The sequence below is a fragment of the Bos indicus genome, chromosome 5 (genome assembly GCF_029378745.1).
Source record: "Bos indicus isolate NIAB-ARS_2022 breed Sahiwal x Tharparkar chromosome 5, NIAB-ARS_B.indTharparkar_mat_pri_1.0, whole genome shotgun sequence".
NCBI lineage: Eukaryota > Metazoa > Chordata > Mammalia > Artiodactyla > Bovidae > Bos > Bos indicus.
Window position 1 is genome coordinate 114572601 of NC_091764.1, and position 23298 is coordinate 114595898.

Genomic DNA, 23298 nt, shown 5'->3' on the forward strand with positions numbered 1-23298 from the left:
GGCACATGTGCGCCTCTTCCCGGGACGCCTTCGCCCTCTTTGTCCAGACAGAAGCCCTCGCCCTTGAAATCCACTGGAAACACTTCTCCTGCAAACACTGCGTCCCTGCTGCATGCCCCGCGCCCCGTGAGCTGCCAGGGGCCCCAGAATGAATGCCCCTGGTCAAGCCCCTGCTCACCGGGCGGCCAGTGTGTGAGACCTGAGCATGGAGGCAGAGGCTCCGTGGAGGAGGTGATGGGAGCCGAGGGTCGGGGGGGTCTGTGACTGAGGCTGGAAGACGAGGAGAGGAGCTGTGGAAGGTGCAGGGCACAGGTGGGGAGGGCCTGGGACCACCTGGGCGAGAGAGGATTCTGGAGGCTCCCAGGGGCTGCACATCCCTCCTCGAGAAGATTCCACCAGGGCTCTCACCAACCCGGCCCTGCCTGGGTCCTCCTGGCCCCTATTTCCACCAGTCCTTCTGGCAGAGGGGACAGTCCCCGGGGAAGACTGACAAGCCAGAGTGTCACCAACCAACCACCAAGCCTCGGGTGGAGGCTGGGCCTATGTGTATGTAGTGAAGGCCCGGAGCAAGCCTGCTTCCCGCCCACGACCCATGGTCCCCGAGCGGGCTCCCAGGGGGATGGGGGTGCCCTCCGCCTCTGAACCCTGCTGGCAGCCCGTGGTCCTTCATCATTATTTATGACCATGGCTGAATGTTCCCAGAAGGCAGGGAGCTCCTCGGCACAGGGCCTTGGCTCCAAAGCAGAGAGGAGGCCCCGTGGGCTCCGGGGCAGACGCTAGGAGGCTCCTCTCGGGAAACCCTTTTAATTGGCAACAGAAGATCTAAACGGCAGAGTGCAGAAAGGACCCCGAGGGCTCCAGCACTGTGAAGGTCTGGCACAGAGCTCATCGTGGGCTGCCTGGACCAGCCAGGTCTCCCTCTGGAAGGTACCAGCCTGCAGCAACTCCCCACCACCCCCCCGCACCAGGAGAATGTGCTCCCTCCTGTAACACACACACATCTTCAGCTGAGCCTCCAGGACTGCTGGAGTGCCCCATCTTCTGGCTCAGGGTTGGGGTGGCAGGCCAGGGTGCTGGGAAGGGAGAGTCCCTGCCCTGGGGGCCTCGGCTGGTGTGGTTGGGAGAAGACACCCTCTGAAACAGATGGTCCCAGTGTAGTCTGGGGTAAAACATATACACAGCCTGCGTGCCTTGGGGGCTGCTCCCCAGCCGGAGGCTCTGAGCCTGGTGTGCACTGACGATGGAAGGTGGGAGGGAGGGAGGGAGGGGGACTAGGGCCCCAAGGAGGCCAAGCAGGGGTCAGGCTCCGGCTCTGCCTGCCCTGACCCAGCCAGCCCAGCCCAAGAAAGCCCTGCCTCCGTGCACCCGACACTCAGCAGTCCCTGAGGCTGGTGGCTCTCCTCATTGCCCTGCCCGTCTGTCCCGCCTCCGCTCCCGGGGCACAGCCTCCCCTTGGGTCTCCGCCTCCCCCCACAGAAGATTCCATCAGGGCTCCACAAACCCAGCCCCAGATGGCCCGGCCTCTCTAGCCTCCTCCTCCTCAATCCTAGTGGCCTCAGTGAGGACTCTGGTGAGAGCAGCACATAGCACCCTGAGCACCATAGTGAAGTGAAGTTGCTCACTTGTGTCGGACTCCTTGTGACCCCATGGACTGTAACCTACCCGAGGAATTTTCCAGGCAAGAGTACTGGAGTGGGTTGCCATTTCCTTCTCCAGGGGATCTTCCCAACCCAGGGATTGAACCCGGGTCTCCCGCACTGCAGGCAGACGCTTTACCGTCTGAGCCACCAGGGAAGCCAAGCACCAAAGATGGAGTCCAAGCAAGGTCTCTGGGGTCAGGTGCCCCCGCGCCCCTCTGCAGTGCCCTGCATGAGCACAGCTTTGGGTGCTGCGGTCGGGAGAGACCAACCCTAGCTGTGACTTCTCCCCATTTCTGTTCAGTGTGCCCACCACTCACGCGGAAAAGGCTGCCCGCACCCCCACCAGCGGCTGACGGGCCCACTCCACCGGCCCGCGTGCAGTGACGGACACGGCTGCTTTCCAGCAGGAAGGCTTCCAGAGCTGACACCAAGGGGCTACAGGTCGACGTGCTTCTGAAAGGCCTCCGCAGGCGGGGCTGTGGTTTGCCCATGAGGTCTACTCTCTGGCCCAACGTGCTGGTGTTTGTTTTTATTAATAGTTGACTGTTTGTCCTACTTTGGACCAAGAATCCAGGTTTGCAGTTATTTATAACGAGAAATTACTTCTGGATCCAGCTTTGGTTGCTTTGTGTTTCCCATGAACGCTTCACAATTTGAAACAGAGACTCTGTGTTCTGCCTGAACCCCACCCATGTTCTGCCGGCTGCCAAGAGCCTACTGTGTGTCCGGCACTGTGCCCGGCTCCGCCATCCCAGCTCCCAACAAGGGTCCGGGAACCGAGGCAGCGGCATTGGCCCGTCTCAGAAACCAAACTCAGCCTCCAACCCTGAGAACTCCCTCTTGGTCCCGGAAGACTGAGGCCCCAGCCCTCCTCCGGCTCCTTTCAGAAGGGAGGCTTAGGCAGAAAGGCCTCTTGGCTATCGAGCGGCTCTTGCAAAATTGCATTTGATGAGTTAAGTGTAAATAAATGAGAACCAGATGGATTAGATTTCGGGTAAAATACACATGAGTCTTAGAGCAGCTCTGGGGCCTGGATTCTGCCAGATCCAGGATACTCCCCGAGCTGTCAGAAGTGCTGGCATAGCAGGCAGGAGGTGTGACTGGAGTCTCCCGGGAATCATCTACCTCCTGGTCTGGGGCATCAGCTGGGGCCCTCTCTGGGGCTCCTGGCTTTCCAGCAGGTTGGTTGTGTGCAGAAGACACACGGTCTCCCGTTGTAGCCCTGTTCTGACACCGAGGCCCTCGGGCTAGGCCAGAGTCCAAGCTCAGCACTGGGCGATGACTGGTGGGGTCAGCTTTCCAGACCAGCACGCTCACACCCAGACCCGAGGAGCCAGCCAGGGCGGGACAGAGCTCTGCCGAGGCTGCTGGCCCGCAGGGTCTGGTCACTGCCTCCCTCAGCTGGGCCCCCCGCTTGTCTGCGATCTCTCAGTGATGGCTGAGCAGCACAGAATATCTAAGGAGTTTGCTGCCTAACTCCAACTGCTGACTGCTCCACCTTACAATCACGTGTCTTATAAACACGTAGTCTATAAACATGTGTCTCCCTGAGACCACTACCTATGGGTCCTGGTTCCTGCCCTGCAAGTCATGGCATCTGGGGTACAGGATTCAGTAAGGTCTTGGTATGTGACCTTGGCACTGTGCTTAACCATCTGGGGCCCTGGTTTCCTTCTCTAAAAGTCAGAGATAATAGTACTTGAGGCTGTTTGGGGGAATTAAGAAAATAATGGTGGTAAAACCCCTAGCACAGGGCTTCCTCGGTGGCCCAGTGATTTAGAACCTGCCTGCCAGTGCAGGGGACTCGGTGGTCGGGACTTCAATCCCTGGTCGGGGAAGATCCCACACACCTCGAGGCAACTAAGTCTGAGTGCCACAATGACTGAAGCCCACGCACCTCCAGCCTGCGCTCAGAGACAAAGAGACGCCACCACAGTGAGAAGTCCGTGCGCCACGACGACGATGAGCCCCCACTCGCCACGACTAGAGAGCGCCTGGGAGCAGCAGTGGAGACGCAGCCCAGCCAAAAATTAAATACAAACATCCATGGGCACTCGGCACAGTGCCAGCACACACAGGGCACCGATCCGTCTTCACTTCTGTTGGACAAAGCCGGCGCAAGTGCTGCAGGGGCTCACAGGGTGGACACCCTCTGGGGGATGGCAAAGTCCCTCCTGAGCTGGGAAACCGACCACGAGCCTCATCCAAAGGGAGCGCTCAGTCTTGCCTCGGCCTCCTGTTCTCCGAGCAGAGCGGCCTCAGCTTCCGGAATTGCTCCCTCCTGATACAGGTTCCGGCCTGCTCACCACCTGGGTCACCCTTCTCGGGGGACCGTGACTACCAGCTGCTTAACAGTGCAGAGATGGCTATTCAAATCCTTGGCCTGCTTCTGAATTGAGGTTTTAAATTTTTATTTATTTATTTTGGACTGCGCTGGGTCGTCACTGCTGTGTGGGCTTTTCCCCTAGTTGTGGTAAGTGGTGGTTATCTCTAGTTGCAGTTCGTGGTCTTCTCATTGAGGGGGGTTCCGTTGTTGCAGAGCATGGGCTCCAGGGCACGTGGGCTTCAGGACTTGCAGCTCCCGGGCTTTAGAGCTCAGGCTCAATAGTTGTGGTGCACGGGCTTCGTTGCTCCGCGACATGTGGGATCTTCCTGGAGCAGGGATCAAATCCATATCTCCTGCACTGACAGCGACTTCTTTACCACCAAAACACCAGGGAAGCCCCCTGGCCCACTTTTAAATTGGGCTGTCTTTTTACTGTTGAGTTGTAAGAGTTCTTGTATATCCTAAATAGTAGACCCTTGTCAGATACATGGTTGGCAAACACTTTCTCCAACTCCGTAGACAGTCCCTCCTTTAAAAAAGTGGGCCCCGGGAGGTGAGTGCACCTGTGGGGGCCATGTCCAGAAACCTAGGCTCCCCTTGGGCTCCATTCCTAGGAGCTGTCACCCTGTCCCATGGCTTTTCCAGCCAGCTACTGGCTAACACTGCCCAAACCTCTAGGGCTGTCTGCTCCACCATCCTCTAGACTCAGAGATCAGCACTTGCAATCAGTTGGACTTGAATGTCCAACAGGCAGGACAAACCTAACAAGCCTAACATGGCCCACAGTGAACTATCTCCACCTCCACAACGAAAGCAGAAGAGAACAAAGCAAAGCCCAGGCCCCTCCCGCAGCCTTCTGAATCTCAGCAAATGGCAGCGCCACCCACAGTTGCTTCAGCCCAAACACCTGGGAGCCATTCGGCGCCTCGTCACTGGCGTCTGCCTTGTGTTCACTTCTCCGTCTCCTCGGAGATGCAGAGTGCTTGGGGACAGGGACATCTTGCGTGTGGCTGCGTCTCGGGGTTTTAAACAGCACGTGTTTGTGGACCGAGTATGGACTGAGAACTGGCTGGGGCAGGCAGCTCTGGCCTGGAGGCCCTGGCTGCGGGCCTGCCCCGTCAGGGATGGGCCGAGTGGCCCTGGAGGGGCTGCCCCGGGTGGCAGCGCTGGATCAGGGACTGGATTGAGTGCTGGCCGGTGGGTTTGCAGGGGGGCAGAGTGAGAGCTGGCTGGAGAAGACCTAGGTTTGCTTATCTGCCTGGCACAGCCTTGCCCAGCAGTTAACCCCACTGAGTGGGTGAGCACAGCTCTGCCTGAGGGCAGCTTGTGGGGAGATGAGGATGGAGAGAAGTAGATACCCTCAAACGCTGCCAGCCTGTGGGCTCTGGTGCATGACGAACGAACAGAGCCACGTGGGACGCTTGGTAAGCCGGGGAAGCCCGCTTCCTGCTTTGTGGTGCTTTCACTCGAGTGAGGACCAAAGTCTTCAGCTGCAGAAAACCCATTCTGAGTGGTGCTTGGAGAAGCGGGTGGAGGGGGTAGGGGCTTGAAGACAGTGGGCTGTCCCCTTGAATGACACTTCATCATTGCCCTTGGTCTATGCCAACTGCGGCCAGACCAGCTCTTCCTTTAATCTCTCCAGCAAGGGCAAGAGAGAAAGCTGCAGGAGACGGAAGGGAACTCCCGTTCCCTGAGCCCCTGCTCCGCGTCAGCACTCCCATTACAGCGTCCCAGCTGGCCTCGGCCCGGGGCAGGAGCAGAGTGTTGTAACAGGAGCTGCAAGCAGAGCACACGGCCTGCCCTCGGTCACCGACGTGTGGGTGACGGGCCCAGGACGGGAACTGGATGCCTTCGTCCCCCGCCCTCAGGCCTCTGCCAGGGCAGCTGTGAACGTGATCCTGGACAGACATCTGTGGGAGGCACTGGAGCTCTGAACGATCCATTTTGATGGGGATGAGAATGGAGGACTGGAAAGAGGGAAGGGAGAAAAACCAACTAACAGAACAAACCCTGGAACCAAAGCAAGACGCTCTAAGAAAAGAAGGGGAAATGCTTTTGACAAGATTCTTAATGAATATCCTCAGAAATAAAGCAGGCCCAGCTGGCTGTGATTACCCCTGCAGGCTTGGGTGGGGGGCAGGGGGAGCCCCACTGCCTTGGGAAAGACTCCACAGAGGCAAGGCGAGCCCAGGAGCTCCCCGGACTGCCCCGGTGCACACGGGCCTTCTGGTCAGTCCATCACACCTGACTCTGGCCAGGTCAAATGCCTTGCTCCCAGCGTAAATTTCCCACCATTGCTACTGCCTGGAATTCCGGAACTTCAAGCATCAAATCTTCCCAATTAAATTCAATGTTTTCCTCCAGCTTCTGCTGAGTTAAATCTGGGCCTTATCCGGCTGCTGTGGGTGCTCCCCAGTGGCCCGTTTCCTTCCTTTTTCCCAACAGCTCCCTCCCCCGGTCGGCCCTGGGACCTCTTCTCTGTGAGTGGGGGCTCCCTCGCGGGCCCCCACCCCAGCCTGTGACGGCTCCTTCACTGGGCTGGCAGTGAACTGGCCGCTTCCTTCCGGCGCTCAGCAATCCCTCACTGCCAGGCCCTGGGTGGGTCATGCAGACACAGTGGGACTGAGGAATGAGTCTGTGCCAGGAGAGCTGATACACTCAAGAAAGAAGCGGGCAGAGGCAGAGGGCTGACATGGGCACCGGGGAGCTTCATGGAAAAGGCAGCACTGAGCCTAGCTGAGCTGGCAAGGACCGCCGTGTCTCCCCAAGGCTGCCCCTCTCCCGTTCCAGGCCAGGCTGTGGCATGACTTTTTCACAGCGTAACCGCCCTCAAGAGCTTAGCGTGGGTCCCTATCACTTGTCCAATAAAACTTTCATTATTCAAAAATGTGAATGTACAAGGAATTTTGAAAAACAGCGGCGGAGAAAAGATCAACAAATTCATACTCTAGCCACAACTCCTATCACGAGCATCTATTTTATTTTTTCATGTGCTGAGTTTCAGCTAGTGGTAACGAATCACTCTTTCGCCCTCTCGCCCTTGAGAGCATGACCCTTTGGCCCTGCTTCACTGAGAGCTGAGTCAGCGCCTTGGGCAGGCTGGGGCTCAGTCCTGGCTGCCCTTCTCACTGCCGCTGTCCAGGCTGCAAGGACCCCCTGCCCTCGCCTCAGAGTGCTGTCTCTCTTCCACTCTTAGCAAACTCCCCTGGGAGGGACACGTCTGGGCGGCTGTGAGGGACTTCTCTGCAGATGAATCCCCAGACGCGGGATTCTGGCACAAACCTTCGCATCCTGGCTGCTGGACCCGTTACTCTGTACACAGTTTCCTGGCTTCCCACCCGAGAGCACGTCTGCAAGAACCGCCATTCCATCTGAAGTCATCTTTCTAACGCCCTGTCTCCCCCAGAGAGACGTGTTTGTGCTCGTTCATTCATTGAACAGGCAGGGAACAGGGAGTGAGCATGTCCTCAAGGCCTGCCCCCAGGGAGCTGCCCGACCAGGGTGGGAGAAGGGGTGAGACCAGGTAAGACCGGGGGTTGGGAGGCCAAACTCGGGGGCTGCGGAGCCTCTGTCTAAACTGCACAAGGACCGGCTCAGGGAGAGCTGTGTTTGGGGATGGGATGCCTGCCGTGTGTGTCTGTGTGTGTGAGTGTGTGCACGAGTGCACACCCATGTGCATATGTTTGGTGAGGCTGGAGCAGTAGGTAGGGCCCTGGTGGCTGTCGAAGGAGGGGGCGAGGAGCCAGGCTGGCGTCTGAGGTGCCCGAGGTGCAGACGGAGGAAGTCTCCCGCCAGGCCTGCGTCTGCCGGTCTGGGTCTCCATGTCTCAGGCTCGGGGAGCAATGGTGTGTGCCTCTGCTGACAGGCTGCCATTTCCCACGCCTCTGTCTACTCCTCCTGAGCCCGCGCTCCTTTCTGACTGAGTCAGGCTGCCATTTCCCACGCCTCTGTCTACTCCTCTCCCTGAGCCCACGTTCCTTTCTGACTGAGCCAGGCCGCCATTTTACACACCTCTGTCTACTCTCCCTGAGTCTGCACTCCTTTCTGGCTGAGCCTCTTCAGCTCCAGGCTTTGCACCTGCCCTTTCCTCCTCCCCTCGCCCCATCCCTGTCCCCACTTGGCACCGGGAGATGGCTCCCTCCCTGCCAGTGCTTTGGGCCAATGTTAATGACATCAAGGACACCAAGCTGTGAGTATTACTGCACAGAGCCTAGAGCTCCCCGAGGGTGGGAGTTGCATCTAACTCATCTCTGGATCTCCTGACTGGTAGGTGGGGGCACTTGGGCCAGCTGCTGACCAGAGGTTACAAACCATTTCTCCCAACCAGATGGCCACCCTAGCAGCAGCTCTCAGTCACGCCCCCCACATCCTGGACTCAGATTCCAGCCCCACATCTTGGCTACGTGATCACACATCAACAGCGACAAAAGTTCTGATAGGATCTGGGGCTGGAAGCGGCATACAAACATCAGTGCACGATCCTAACCATATACGGTCAGTTCTGCACACACATGACCTCAGACAAGAACATTAGGACCTGAAAGCTGTTGACCTGTTGGGGTGGCAAGCTAATGGGGGAATTATCTTCTGTCTTGTCTACCAATTTCTTGGAGTGTTTCTGTATAATTACTCCACGTGTGGAAGATGGGTAAGTAAACAGACCTTTTCTACTCTGCTTGAGGAGCACTGTGTCTCGGGCAGGGTGGGGACTGAGTCACGCTGCCAGGAAGGCCAGGGAAGAGGTGCTCAAGGATGAACTGGAGCGCTTAGGGCAGCCAAGAGGGGGCGTCCTCCAAGGCGGGAGGAGCACAGAGGGTGGGGACAGGCTTCTCATTTGTAGGGTGAGAAGGCAAGGCTGGAGTGGCAGGCAGAGCCCTGAGCACAAGGAGCCAACTGCCAGGCTGAAGACCCCAGACTCCTCCAATGGGAAGAAGGGCCCCAGGAGGATCCCATTCCACAGGGCCTCCGCCAAGGCCCCTCCCAACAACTACTGGCATGTGACCCCTTGGCGGCCAGCACATGAGCCAGGGCGGGGCAAGGGGCCGTGGGACCCTCTCCCACCACTAAGGTATCACCTGAGGGGTCGCTAGAGACCCCAGACCAAGCAGCTGGGTGGCTGCCAGGGCCACCTGCTTCCCACAGACAAGGAGTGCCAGCTGGGCACCAGCCCTCTCTGCTGGCTAGTCTATTTCCAGCTGCATGTGGCTGGGGTGAGGCGGGTGCCAGGGAGGGGTGCGCAGGGAGGGGTGCGGGGGCAGGCGAGGCACGGGGCTGGCCAAAGGCCACGATAAACGGTCTGTCAGTGCTGGGAAAGGATGGTTGCTGCAGCACGTGTCTAGACGCAGCCCGGCCCAGCCCACGTCCAGGGTGGCCCCCATCACCGCCGCGGCACGGACTGCTCCAGAGTAAGCAAGCTTATTGGCAGAGGAAGCGCTGGGTCGCAGACTTTGGGACTCCCTTACTTGCTGATAACTCCCATTTTTAGGCACACAGTTCAGTTCTGGTCTGGGGTATATGTTTTGGTGGTAAAGTATTTTTAAAGAGCTTTCACAAGACACTTATTTTCTGTTTACTTCTCTGAATTCTGACCAAGACCTTGGCACATGGACTGCAAACAAGAAAGACGGAGGGACGTGTCTGCTTGTCTGTCCTGTCCTCGGCAACTGGCTGTTTTTCTTTGCTGTTTATGGGCTCGGCCTTCTCCACCCTGGGACAGAGCAGGACTTCTTCCCCAGGTCACCACACTGAGCCCTATTCAAAGCCAGCACAGGGCGACCGACAACAGATTTCAGCCACGTCCTACCAACAGGAAGGGCCACCCTGTATTGTGCTGTGGTCTCTGACCTGAAGGTGCCACCCAAGGGAGAGCAAGAAGGAGAGGCCGAGGGGCCTCCTGACGCCACAATGCCCACCTCGCTCCATGCCTACAGCCCCCTCCCAGGAACACTGTCACCCCTCTTTTCGGGATAAGAAGAGTGAGCCTAAAGAGCTGGGTGCAAACCCCTGCTGGGAAGGGAGCTTGGGCCAAGGGTGACGCGTCTGTTCCCAGGTCCTTGCTCTCGGCTCCTCTAGAGCAGAGACCAGAAGGAGCTGGGCCTGGAGACAGGACGGGACAGGGGAGCTCCACGCTCAGCCGGCCGCAGGGGCCCCACTCACGTGGGCTGCTAGGAGACACCCCCTGCCCTCTCCCAGTTCTCGGAAGGTTTGAGAGCCCTGAGCTCCGCTCCTGGGCCAGGCTTGTGTGTGTATCACTGTCAGACCATGCTCTCCTGGGCAGTTAGCATCAAACTTTCTGCTTCCTTCCCCGGCCACCCACCCATCCCTCCATCACACAGATGGGTCTGCGCTGGGCCTGGGAACACAGACCTAAGGCACTTTGGAGCCTGGCCCTTCAGGATCTCCTGAGGCAGGAGAGACCCACCCCTGAGGTTTAGGGACAAGCCTAGGAGCTCAGCGCTGAGGCAGAGGGCAGCCTGGAAGGCTACAGGCACCCAGCGGAATGGTGTACAACTCAGGGAAAGCTTTCCAGAGGGGATGATGCCCGAGCTGACGTGTGACAAGTAGGGGTCACAAAGAATTAACGAAGAGCACAGGGAAGGGTGATCCAAGTAGAAGGAACAGTAGGTGTAGGGTACTCCAGAGCAGGAAAGGGGGGTGCATTTAGGAAAACGGAAGTTATTTGACGTGCTGGAGATTACAGCTCTGAGAAACAAGGAGAGAGAGGTAGATGGGGACTGCATCTGGAAGGGAGGAGGGGCTTGGCTACCATCCCTGGGGACACTCTATGTCACTAAGACGTCCAATCACGAGCTGACAGAGGGAGAAGGACTCTGACACAGCAGCCAGGCTGAGGGGTTCCAAACAGGGCCCTGTAGGGCTGAGCTCCCCAGAGAGTGGGGCTCTCATCCCTGCCAGTCTTGCCTCCCATTTCAGCCAAAGCTGTGTGACCACCGTGGGATTCTGCTGGAAATAAAGAGTTCTGCTGCTGGACACACAACACCACAGAATCTGAAAACCATTGGTTGAATCCCACCCCTTACCTCACATGTGATGGGGAAACTGAGGCACAGAGAGGGAAGGAGTTTCCCGAGGTCCCCCTGTAAGTCCATGGCCCAAAGAGCCTGATTCCTGGCCCACTGCCATGCCCCCCAGCACTCGCCTGGCCCCCTTCTATAAGACACACCCGAGGCTCTGCCCAGCCTTCCCTCCAGCCCCCAGTCCTGAGCTGGCTGCAGGCCTGAGGCTGGAGAAGGCCACTCCGCCCCCAAAACACACCTGGGTCTCCATCACCCCACCTCCCTGCCCACTGCAGAAGTTCCCTGGTTCTGTAATGATTTGGGGAAAGAAGGACGCCCATTTATAAAGATGCACACTGAGTCCACTCTGTTTCTTTTCCTCAGGCCAAAGAATTCCCATCAGATTAACAGTTGTAAAAAGCTTGGAAGAGAAGTGAGTCTGAATCCAGCTTGTCCTCCGACAGTGACTCCCTCCAACCAAGTGTGTTCAGACCACATGAATGTGGGCCAAGAACAGGGACCAGCGGGGAGGGAGGGCAGAAATAGGACAAAAGAAACCTCCACAGTTTACCTTGAAAAATATTGGTGTTTATGGAATAAGTATTTGACTGTCTGAAACTGTTTAGTTTCACATTAAAATGGTCAGCATTTTTTTTTCCCAGCAAGAAATGCATTTGCGCTGTTGAAGTATAAAGACAAATAAACAGAGGCGAGTCGAGCCTTCGTTAGGGGTTCAGGGAGCAACACATTGTCTCCAGCTGTCCTCCAGGATGAGAGGGGGCACCTTCAAAAGGGCCGAGGCGAGGCCCTTTCATCCTGCCGGGGAACAGCCCGGCGCAGGGAAGAGCCGTGACCGCCGCACCACCGAGGAGCATCTGGGCGCCCACGGTGCCTTCCTCCCACACGTGCAGCTGGGCTCCCGGGCCCCGCTGGGCCCTGCAGAGCTCCTCTCCTCCTCTGCTCCCTCTGCCTGGTGGCCTCTGGTGTTACCCAGTGTACATCTGATCCTGCCAGACAGGCATCATGTTCATTTTGGAGACCACAAAACCGAGACTGAGAAAGAGGTGACGTGCGTCCAAGGTCACAAGGTGAGTATTGAGGTAGAGCTGGGACGACAGCCCTGGTGCCATGCGGCCTATGTCAGCGGATGAGCCAAGAATCGGTGCAGGAGGAAGGGGCAGGGTCTGGCCGGGGAGGGTGGTGGGCCGTGGCTCACTGGGCAGGAGCACTGTGTGGAACACGTGGGGCAGTCCCCACCAAAGGACTTCACACCCAGCTCAGGCATGAGGCTCATTTCTCCATCTTCACTAGCTCAGAAAAGACATCCATTCTCTTTAAAAAGTATCCAGACTGCACACTAGGAATAAGTGCTAATTAAGTAATTCACATCTGTCAGCCCTTGTTGACTGCCAGGCACACGCTCTGCAAAGCTTATCTCATCTGGTCTCTGCATCATCCCTGTCAAATAAGCGCTGCTATTAGCCCCACCAAACAGATGAGGATACGAGGCCCCGAGAAATGAAGTTACCTGCTCAGGGTCACAAAGTTGAGTGATGGATCCAGGATTCAAAACTATGCAGACTGATTCCCAATGTTCCTCCAGGACTGGGAATACGTCATTCATCTGCAAACTGGAAGCTCCCAGCCCAGGACGCAGCACAGGGCAGGCACTCAGGAGATGTTCTGAGATGAACGACTTAAGAGCTCTCCATTTTGATGCCATCTAGAAGCTCTCAGTTCAGTTCAGTGGTTCAGTCATGTCCGACTCTTTGCAACCTCACAGACTGCAGCACGCCAGGCCTCCCTATCCATCACCAACTCCCAGAGGCTGTTCAAACTCATGTCTATCGAGTTGGTGATGCCATCCAATCATCTCATCCTCTGTTGTCCCCTTCTCCTACCGTCTTGAATCTTTCCCAGCATCAGGGTGTTTTCCACTGAGTTAATTCTTTGCATCAAGTGGTCAAAGTACTGGAGCTTCAGCTTCAGCATCAGTCCTTCCAATGAATATTCAGGACTGATTTCCTTTAAGACTGACTGGTTGGGTCTTGCAGTCCAAGGGACTCTCAAGAGTCTTCTCCAAAACCACCGTTCAAAAGCATCAATTCTTCGGTGCTCAGCTTTCTTTATAGTTCAACTAGAAGCTCTAGGCTCTCACATTCCCCTGAACCCCAGACCTGATTACCTCATAGACTTTGAACTTGTATACCGTATCTATTCAGATGGCTACTAATTATGTCAAATTGAAGTTGGCCCAACAGACTCTCGGAGAAGGCAATGGCAATCCACTCTAGTACTCTTGCCTGGAAAATCCCATGGACAGAGGAGCCTGGTAGGCTGCAGTCCAGGGTTGCTTAGGGGTTGCTAAGGGTCAGACACGACTGAGTGACTTCACTTTCACTTTTCACTTTCATGCATTGGAGAAGGAAATGGCAACCCACTCCAGTGTTCTTGCCTGGAGAATCCCAGGGATGGGGGAGCCTGATGGGCTGCTGTCTATGGGGTTGCACAGAGTTGGACATGACTGAAGTGACTTAGCAGCAGCAGCCACAGACTCTCAGTCCACGAAGTCCCTACTCCACAGTCTGTCCTCCCCCCAGTCTTCCCCAGAAGCTACAGAGTAACTCCAAGCAAAAAGCCAGCAGTCACTCTTGATTCCTCTTTACCCCTCACTTCTCACATCTAATCCATCATCAGTCCATTCTGGCTCCATTTTCAAAACATACATGAATTCAACCACATCTCATCACCTCCACGATTGTCACCCTGGATGGGGCCACCAACATCTCTGATCTAGACCACCATAATGGTCTCTCTTATTTCCCGTTAACACATTCTCTGTGTAGCAGCCAGAAGGCAAATCTATTAAGACGTCAATCCCTGGTTAAAATGTCCCATGGTCCCAGCTAATTTTTTTTTCCCCAGCTAATTGAGAATAAAATCCTAACTCCCTTCTAGGGCCTGTAAGATCTGACATGACCTGGCCCGGCTCCCTCCTGACCTTATCTCTAGGCTTTCTCCTTCCTTCCAGATCCTCCAGGTACCATGACCTGTTCCCACACTCACCCAACTTGTCCCTGGCCCTGGCCACTGCCTTTGTCCTCCCCTTTTTGTCTGGAGGGAAGATGACCTTCGATGGGCAGCTTCCTCCTCCTCCTGAAGGCCCTTCACCAAGTCCCCTCCCTGTGAACACTGGGGGACCTCTGTAACTGCCTTGATAGGCAAAGCTGGGTGGAAGTGCCTTCTGAGAGCAGACTGTAAAACTGCATCTTGTTCTCCTGGGACCCAGACACTATGCTGTGAGGAAGCCCATACCACCCTGTGTGGACAGACCACACCAAGAGGCTGCCCAGAAGTGTTCTGGCTGACAACCAACTTCAACCATAAGACATCAGCAGAGAAGTCTCCAGATTATTCCAGCCCCCATCAAGGCATATCCAACTTCAAGACTCCCCAGCTGAGGCCCAAACACCGAGCAGCTGAGACAGCCATCCCCACTGCATCCTCTCTGAATTCCTGACCCACAGAATCTGCAAGCAGAGTAAACTGGTGTTTCACGCCACTGATTGTGGGGAGGTTTTTAACGCACCAATGGTCACAGGTGTACCGCCCTCTCCAACACGGTTGCCCTGCCCCGTCACTTCCTATCACAGAGTTGTTGTTCAGTCACTCCGTTGTGTCCAGCTCTTTGCAACCCAATGGACTGCAGCATGCCAGGCTTCCCTGTCCTTCACTATCTCCCTCAGTTTGCTCAAACTCATGTCCATGGAGTCAGTGATGCCATCCAACCATCTCATCCTCGGTCACTCCCTTCTCTTCCTGTCCTCATTCTTTCCCAGCATCAGGGTCTTTTCCAACGAGTTGACTCTGCATCAGGTGGCCAAAGTATTGGAGCTTCAGCTTCAGCATCAGTCCTTCCAATGAACATTCAGGGTTGATTTCCTTTAGGATGGACTGGTTTGATCTCCTTGCCGTCCAAAGGACTCTCAAGAGTCTTCTCCAACACCACAGCTCAAAAGCATCAATTCTTGGCCATTCAGCCTTCTTTATGGTCCAACTCTCACACTGGTACATGGCTACCAGAAAGCCATAGCTTTGACTATAGGGACCTTTGTCAGCAAAGTGATGTCTCTGCTTTTTATACACTGTTCAGGTTTGTCACAACCTTTCTTCCAAGGAGCAGGCGTCTTTTGACTTTGTGGCTGCGGCCCTATCACATTTGTGTTATTATTTTTCACTGCAGGTGGCCTGACTGAACCCACTTCACTGAGTTCCGTGCTTCCTTGCGCACTGTCTCCCCCCTGCGCTTGCTGCTTCGTTCACCACTCAGTGTACCTTCAACATTTAAAGCTGGCGCTGGCACACAGCAGGGCTTCTGAACATTTTTTTGAATAAATGAATGAATGAATGGATGAATATTGGATGGAGCCTTATGTCACCTGTGCTTTGAGCCGTGAACATTTCTGGGTTTCTCGTGAATCTGGGGGTCCCATGACACGCGCTCCATCTAATTCTCCTGGATCTCCACCATGTGCCCAGCATGGACGTTTGCTGAGCCTGAGGACGTAGGATACAAGGCACTTCTTCAAACTCATTTATTTGTTCATTCTATAAATATTTATTATATGCCTATGATTTGCCAGACATAGCACTCGATTCTGAGGAGGAAGAAGGAGAGATAAACAAGAGAGCTTCTGCCTACAGGGGAAGAAGACAAAACTCCAGCACAGAGCCAAGCAGAGGTGTGTACAACGTGGTCACAGAAGGCTTTGGAAAGAAGGGAGATGCAGGGACAGGGGTCACAGGGAGCAGCGCTGAACAGGAGGGATGGAAGGATGGTGGGTGTAAGGCCGGTGGGGCCAGAGGGCACGGGTGGGTGAGGATGAGAGGTGAGGAGAGGAGGCCGGCAGTGCCCTGACCCGAGGGGCCTTGGGAGCAGATAAAACGGGTGCTGCTGTGAAGGTGACGGGAGCCACGTGAAAGGGTTCAGTGATCACAGGGCTCTGTGAAGTCACATGGGGAACACAATGTCCCAAAGAAGCTCAAGGGTGACAGAAGGCTCTTGCGTAGGTAGCAAGGACCTGCCTGGGAGGCAGTACAGATTTTGGGGAGCTCTCCAGAGCATTGGCTGCCCTCATCCCCTTTAGCAGGCCACCCACCAGCCTGGGTTGGCAGATGCTAGGATTTCACAGAGTCCCACACTCACAGTGGGGTGGGGGGCTATCAAACCCCCAATGATCCGGACCAGCCTCCCAGAGTGGGGTCTGTTTTGGGTGCCATGGGGAAGTGGTAGGCAGTAGCTTACAGGCTTGAACTGGCAAACGAAGAGATCTGGGCCCTGGTCTCAGCTTGACCACTTACTGGCTGTGTGACCTTACATGGGTCACTTTCCCTTTCTGAGCCTCAGTTCCTCATTTGTAAAGAGGGGATACTAATGGCTTCTGCTCAGGGATGCGTGAGGACCAAGTAAGAGAATGTTAGCACAACATCCTGGACGACTCCAGGCACACAGCAGAGACTAAGCCAAGGTCCCCTCACCTCACCTAAGAGGGGCCGACTACCTAGCATGGGGCCGGGCACACAGTAGGTGCTCAAGAAGTGTTAACGGGAACATCGCAATCTGCTTAACAAAACAACTTTTCTGCTGAATCTGGCTGCAGATGACTCCTCTTCATCAGGGGAAAATGTGCTGAGAAGCAAGTCCGAAATTCAAACTGTGAGCAACTTGAGAACCGTATTTTTCAGTAAGTCAAGATAAAGACTGGGGTCGCAGAGAACATCTGGCTAAGTGAACTAATGGCTTTAGGGGAAAAGGAGACTTGCTTTGTGGAGTCGGGAAAAAATTATCCACCGCTGGTTTTAATTTAGGATGAAAAAAAAACCTTATTCTATTAGCCTAAATATTGCTCTTATGTCCAATTGCATGGAGTTTGGAATAATATTTTTCAAACAGAACTACTGCTATTTCAAGTAATTACAATGCTAAAAGCAGTCATTTGGGGTTGAGCAAGGATCTCATCATGGTTTCAATTCCCTCTGGTGTCATTTTCTGTTATATTTGAGAAATTCCTCAATAAAGATGTCAAATAGAAAGAGGGTTTTACTCCCCAGAGGACAGATTTGGCCACTCTCCAGGACACGGTCCCAGGCAAGCCATCTCCACAAGAAAATAACCTCATTTGCTCAAAAGAAAAGAAAAGGTTCAACTGTGAAAACCCAGGCAAGAAAATAACCCTTCAGCCATCAGCCTCATTTCTCCGACGAGCTCGGAACGCTTTTCAAACTGTGCTGACCAGGCTCGGTTCCAGCCATCATCATGAAGGAATTCAGCGGTGGTTGAGAGAGGGATGTTCCAAGAGGACGAGACTTCTGACCCAGGCTTTTGGAGACAAAACAGGAGATGCAGACAGGCCTGACTGTCCCTGACGGGTGATGGTTGTGGGGTGGGGCTCAAGAGTGGCTGACCAGAGACGGTCAGGGCTGCACAAAGCAGAGAGATTGCAGAACACAGAGCCCTCCCCAAACTCAGTCAGCTTCTCACAGCACCCAACACCCACCGAGGGCAGGCCTTGTGCTGGAGGCTCTATCAGGCAGCGTGAACACAGTTCCTACTGAGACCGAGCCGAGAGCTAAATGACCGACAGGCTGTGAGCGATAGAGAACGGTGGGGAGTGTGGCGATCGGGAGTGGACACACGCTCTCCCAAGAGGGGCCGTGATGAGGATCCTCCCAGTTGCTGCTGTTCCCATAGGGAGGCGCCCCTGCTCTCGGCCTCATGCCTGGAGGGTCCCCGCTCTGCCGCTCCTGTGGCTACAGCCCTCCCCACGGAGTAAGCACTCCACAGGCGGTCATGGCACCTGGGTGTTTGAGGCCCCACAAATTCCCTGTCCAACCCCCCCCCCCACCCCCCGCCCACAAACCTGTCTCTTCTCAGAAGGACAGATAACAGGACCAAGAAAAAGGGAAGATGGCTTCGGGGCAAATGACCAGGGCTTACATATTCAGGTTAGGGCGCCCTCAGGTGCCTTGTGGTGTAGGACGGCCAGGGGTGAGAAGAAGGGATGGGGAGCAGGCATTGCCCATGCTACCACTTTCTGGCACGAAACTCCAAAAAGTCCTAGAATTCTAAATTCCACTCCAGCCTTCCAAGTCACGAGGAAGGGATGCTTGTCAAGGAAGAAGAGATTGAACATATTTTAGATCGAAGCTTCCTAATGACCTTTACATATCTGGCCATGTGGGATATGCATTCCTGCCCCAGACCCACAAAGTCAGGGATGAGGGGATTAAGGCCAAGCAGAAACAGAGCTGGAAATACTGAGTTTTATGTGACATCCCTTGATTTATAAATGTGGACAAATAATTCAATCCCCACCGCCATCATCATCACATCAGCAATACGGGGTGAGCGGGAGGGAAACCAAGCATGTTCACGGGCTGGACTGTGGGCGGCGAGCCTGAAACCTCTGCAGCAGTGTGACTGATGCACCCTGACCCACGCAGAACCTCCCAAGCAGTACGCTCAGCTCTCCAGGTCTACTTTCTTATGTAACTGGCACAGTGACCCTGAGACAGGTATTCCTGACCCATTCTGCAGTTAGAGGAACTGAGACTTGGAGAGTCTGAGTAACTGCTCTCAAACCATAAAGCTCATGAGTAGTGGTGACAGAATTTGGACCACATCTTCCAACTCCATTAAGTCCAGCTTCCTCTTACAGCATGACGGTTTCAGCCAGTGTTTACAAGCCTCTGAGATCCCGACACTGAGCTGGGCACATTTTCAGCGTTTTGTGGGTGAGGGGGTTGTGGCTCTGTGTTGTCAGGCAGGGCTGGAGCCTGTTGGAACCGAGGTCTGACTTTTCCAGAGCCGGAGTTTTGACATGAGAAGGAAAAAGCCCAAACATCAAGACGTCTGTTGGAAAGCATCTGCCCTCAGCTAAAAGCAGAGGAGCAACAGAGAGAGCCTTTTCTCGGCTGCCATATGCATGAGTTAGAGCCGAAAGAAGTTGCAATCTGTGCTCAGAGGTGGGGGTGGGGAGTCTTACCCAGTTCCTTAAATTAATCAGTATAAAAAGAATCCACTATGGAAATCACAATGTTAAAACCAAAACCTGCACAGACCCCATTAGTCTGGAGGTGGTGGGTATACCTGCCCGCCATAGCCAGGAATATGGGTGCTTACAAGCAGGTGATTCTATCCAGGTAAGAGAGGTGTGATGAGACGGGGAGGCTGTGTGTGTGACACAGCCCAGGGAGTGCAGACAGCAGGCCCGGCCCCCGTGAGGTCTCGGAGGCATCAGACCAGCCCACCGCGATGCATCTGGTCTGAAGGTCGGCCAGGGTGAGTAAGGCCCGCGGCATTTGCGCGCTCCGTGCTGGCCACTCTCTAGCTGGCCGGCACCCACGACCCCACTCAGTCCTCGTGAGAGCTCTATAGGACAGTGACTGCGGATGCAGTTTCTGGGGAGGGAACAGGCCTAGAGGTGAAGCGGCCAAAGGTCACACAGCTGATCACTGACAAACCAGGGTCGGAGCTCAGAACCTGCAGTCCGAAGGTCTGGTCTCTTGACCACTGGGGATATGCCTGCTCCTGTCAGGATATGCCCAACAGGCAGACTGTCAGATCTGTCTTCACGGACCAATCCATTCCTGAAACGTACTCTGTCATCTGAGAAAAGGGCCAACAACCCGGAAGGTTAAATGTTTATGCTTCTTGGGAGGATTACATGAGATAAAGTGTGAACAATACTGAATGTGGCGTCTGGTACAACAAACGCAGTCCAGCCTCAGTTCTCTCCGATCTCATCCAAGGCTCTGCCTTCCTCTGCAGCTCCACCTCCCACCATTCCTCCCACTCCCCGCCGACCCAGCCTCAAGGAGCCACCCACAGCTCTCCACACAGGCTCTGCCCTCACCCCTACCTTTGGAGATCCTGTTCAAGGCAACTTCCTCCAGTTGAGGTCCCCCAGAGGAGTTAGGCACACGTCCCCCCCACCCCCCAACTCCCAGCCCATGCAGGGTAACTCTTCACAGACCCCTCTGGGCTTCCACAGTCTGCTGTCCAGACCTCCGTTTCGGCACTTTGTTTGGGTGTAAGTACATGTTTACAGATCTGTTTCCCATAACAGCTAATCTGAGATCCAATATGCGTTAAACAAAAACAGGCAGAGGAACTGAAGACGGATACACCGCTAATTCTAGAGGAGTTTCACAGCACTGGGGATGTCCAGCTTCCTAGCACGCATCCTCAGTCACTCAGTTGTTTCCAAGTCTTTGCAACCTCCCTGCATTGTAGCCTGCCAGGCTCCTGTGTCCATGGGATTCTCTCGACAAGAATACTGGGGTGGGTTGCCGTTTCCTCCTTCACAAGCTTTCTATGCATACACCAAAAACCCAGTTGGCAGGATAGAAGGTTTACCCAGCCCTTCCAGGAGACACTGCATTGAGTGCCATCAGATCAGATCAGATCAGTCGCTCAGTCGTGTCTGACTCTTCGTGACCCCATGAATCGCAGCACACCAGGCCTCCCTGTCCATCACCAACTCCTGGAGTTCACTCAGACTCACGTCCATCGAGTCGGTGATGCCATCCAGCCATCTCATCCTCTGTCGTCCCCTTCTCCTCCTGCCCCCAATCCCTCCCAGCATCAGAATCTTTTCCAATGAGTCAACTCTTCGCATGAGGTGGCCAAAGTGCTGGAGTTTCAGCTTTAGCATCATTCCTTCCAAAGAAATCCCAGGGCTGATCTCCTTCAGAATGGACTGGTTGGATCTCCTTGCAGTCCAAGGGACTCTCAAGAGTCTTCTCCAACACCACAGTTCAAAAGCATCAATTCTTTGGCGCTCAGCCTTCTTCACAGTCCAACTCTCACATCCATACATGACCACAGGAAAAACCATAGCCTTGACTAGACGAACCTTTGTTAGCAAAGTAATGTCTCTGCTTTTGAATATGCCATCTAGGTTGGTCATAACTTTCCTTCCAAAGAGTAAGCGTCTTTTAATTTCATGGCTGCAGTCACCATCTGTAGTGATTTTGGAGCCCAGAAAAATAAAGTCTGACACTGTTTCCACTGTTTCCCCATCTATTTCCCATGAAGTGATGGGACCGGATGCCATGATCTTCGTTTTCTGAATGTTGAGCTTTAAGCCCTAGAATGTGAAGTCAAGTGGGCCTTAGAAAGCATCACTATGAACAAAGCTAGTGGAGGTGATGGAATTCCAGTTGAGCTATTCCAAATCCCGAAAGATGATGCTGTGAAAGTGCTGTACTTACTATGCCGGCAAATTTGGAAAACTCAGCAGTGGCCACAGGACTGGAAAAGGTCAGTTTTGGAATTCCAATTCCAAAGAAAGGCAATGCCAAAGAATGCTCAAACTACCGCACAATTGCACTCATCTCACACGCTAGTAAAGTAATGCTCAAAATTCTCCAAGCCAGGCTTCAGCAATGTGTCAACCATGAACTTCCTGATGTTCAAGCTGGTTTTAGAAACGGCAGAGGAACCAGAGATCGAGTGCCATAAAAAAATCCAAATAATCCTTTTGACCCAGAAGTTCCAGGAAGACTTGCTAAGGAAACAGTTGGGAAAATAAGAAAAAATGTTTTATACCCAGAACCACCTCTGGGTTCTGATGGCAAAATCAAACAAACAAAATAAGCAAACAGTGTGAGTGTCCAACCACAGCAGGGCGGCCAAGTCACCTACGGTAATACTGATGCCTGTTTGCTGACTATACTCACCAAGCACCAGCCGCTTCACTGCGCCATTCATCCTCACACACAACCTGGCGAGGCCGACAGCATGTTATTCCCGTGGCTGTCAGGGTGATGGGAACACCTCCCAGGACTGAGCGCCCTGGGGCTTGCACACTTCTCAGCTGCCTGGACACGATCACAGTTACTGCTCACAGCAGCATGTGAGACAGCTGCTCGTCACAACCTCCCTTTACCAACAAGACACTGAGGCTTGGAGATGTTAAGAACGTGTTCATGGCCACGCCACACCCCTGCTAAGTCCATGGTCTCACCCCTGAGGCTCCAGCTGTTGTTCCCCGGGTCACTCAGCAGCTGACAGCAGAAGATGGCTGGGGGGACAGGAGCACCTGTTTGAGACCACGGGCTTTCTACCAGGAGCTGTTCCTCCGGCCGTGGACCACAAACCCCCTCTGTTATGGGTTGAATTACATCCCTCCCAAGATGCTGAAGTCCTGACCCCCAGGACCGGTGAGGGTAACCTTCTTTGCAGATAGATTACTGGCAGATGATCAAGTTAAGATAGGTCGGCAGGGTGCCCCCTAATCCAACAGGACTGTGTCCTTAGGAAGAGAGGACATTTGGACACAGACACAGGCATGCAGAGAACAAAAATGATGTGAAAACAGAGAGGAAAGTGATCTACGTGCAAAGGCAAGCCCGAGGCTACCAGGAGAGACGGCAAAACAGGGCCTCCCTCCAAGCCTCATAGGAACTAACCCCACTGACACCACAGCTTCAGACTTTGAACCTCTAGAACTATGACAGAGCAAAGTTGTCTCGCTCAGGTCACCTAGCGTGTTCCTCTGTTACAGCAGCCGCAGGTTGTTAGTCACTGATCAAATGATGAGGCATCTAGGAAAATGGTGAAGACGAAGGCCAGGTACCTGATTGCAACTACAGGTAATCACACCGTCACACCCAGGCGCCTGAAGGCAAACACACCCGTGAAACTAAGATGCTTTCCAGTCTTTCTTTGTTGTTCTACATTTTCCCAATTGTACCCAGGAAGTTTGCATTACTCATAAATTTATACAACTGGCTTAAAAATATATGTATTTGAACTAGGAGAATCTGGAAGTATATAAGAATCCTTGTTATGGGCTGAATTATGTTTCTCCCTAATTTATGTGTTGAAGGTCTAACCCTAACCCTTAGAACATGGCTGTATTTATGATAGGACCTTTAAAAAGGTAATTACGTTGAAAATGAGTTGTTAGGATGGCTTCTGCTCCAATATGACTGGTGTCCTTATAGGAAGAGATTAGGGCAAAGAGAGAGTGAGAGAGGGAGAAACACCAGATACATGCACGCATAGAGATGACCATGTGAACACACAGCAAGAAGGTGGCCATCTGCAAGCCAAGCAGAGACCCTCAGATTAAAAACAAACCCACGAGCACCTTGTCCCTGGACTTCCAGTCTCCAGGACTGTGAGAAAATAAATTCTTGCACTTTAAGCTCCTCAAGCGTGCTATTTTGTTACAACAGTCCTAGCAAACCAATCATTGTGGTTTAGTCACTAAGTCATGTCGGACTTTGCAACGCCAGGGACTGTAGC

At 54.2% G+C, this 23298-nt stretch overlaps 1 protein-coding gene across 2 annotated transcripts in view; it reads right to left on the reverse strand.

Moving 5' to 3' along the window:
* SCUBE1 (signal peptide, CUB domain and EGF like domain containing 1) overlaps positions 1 to 23298 on the reverse strand; it is a 126629-nt gene that overhangs the window by 81328 nt on the left and 22003 nt on the right. The window lies entirely within an intron of this gene.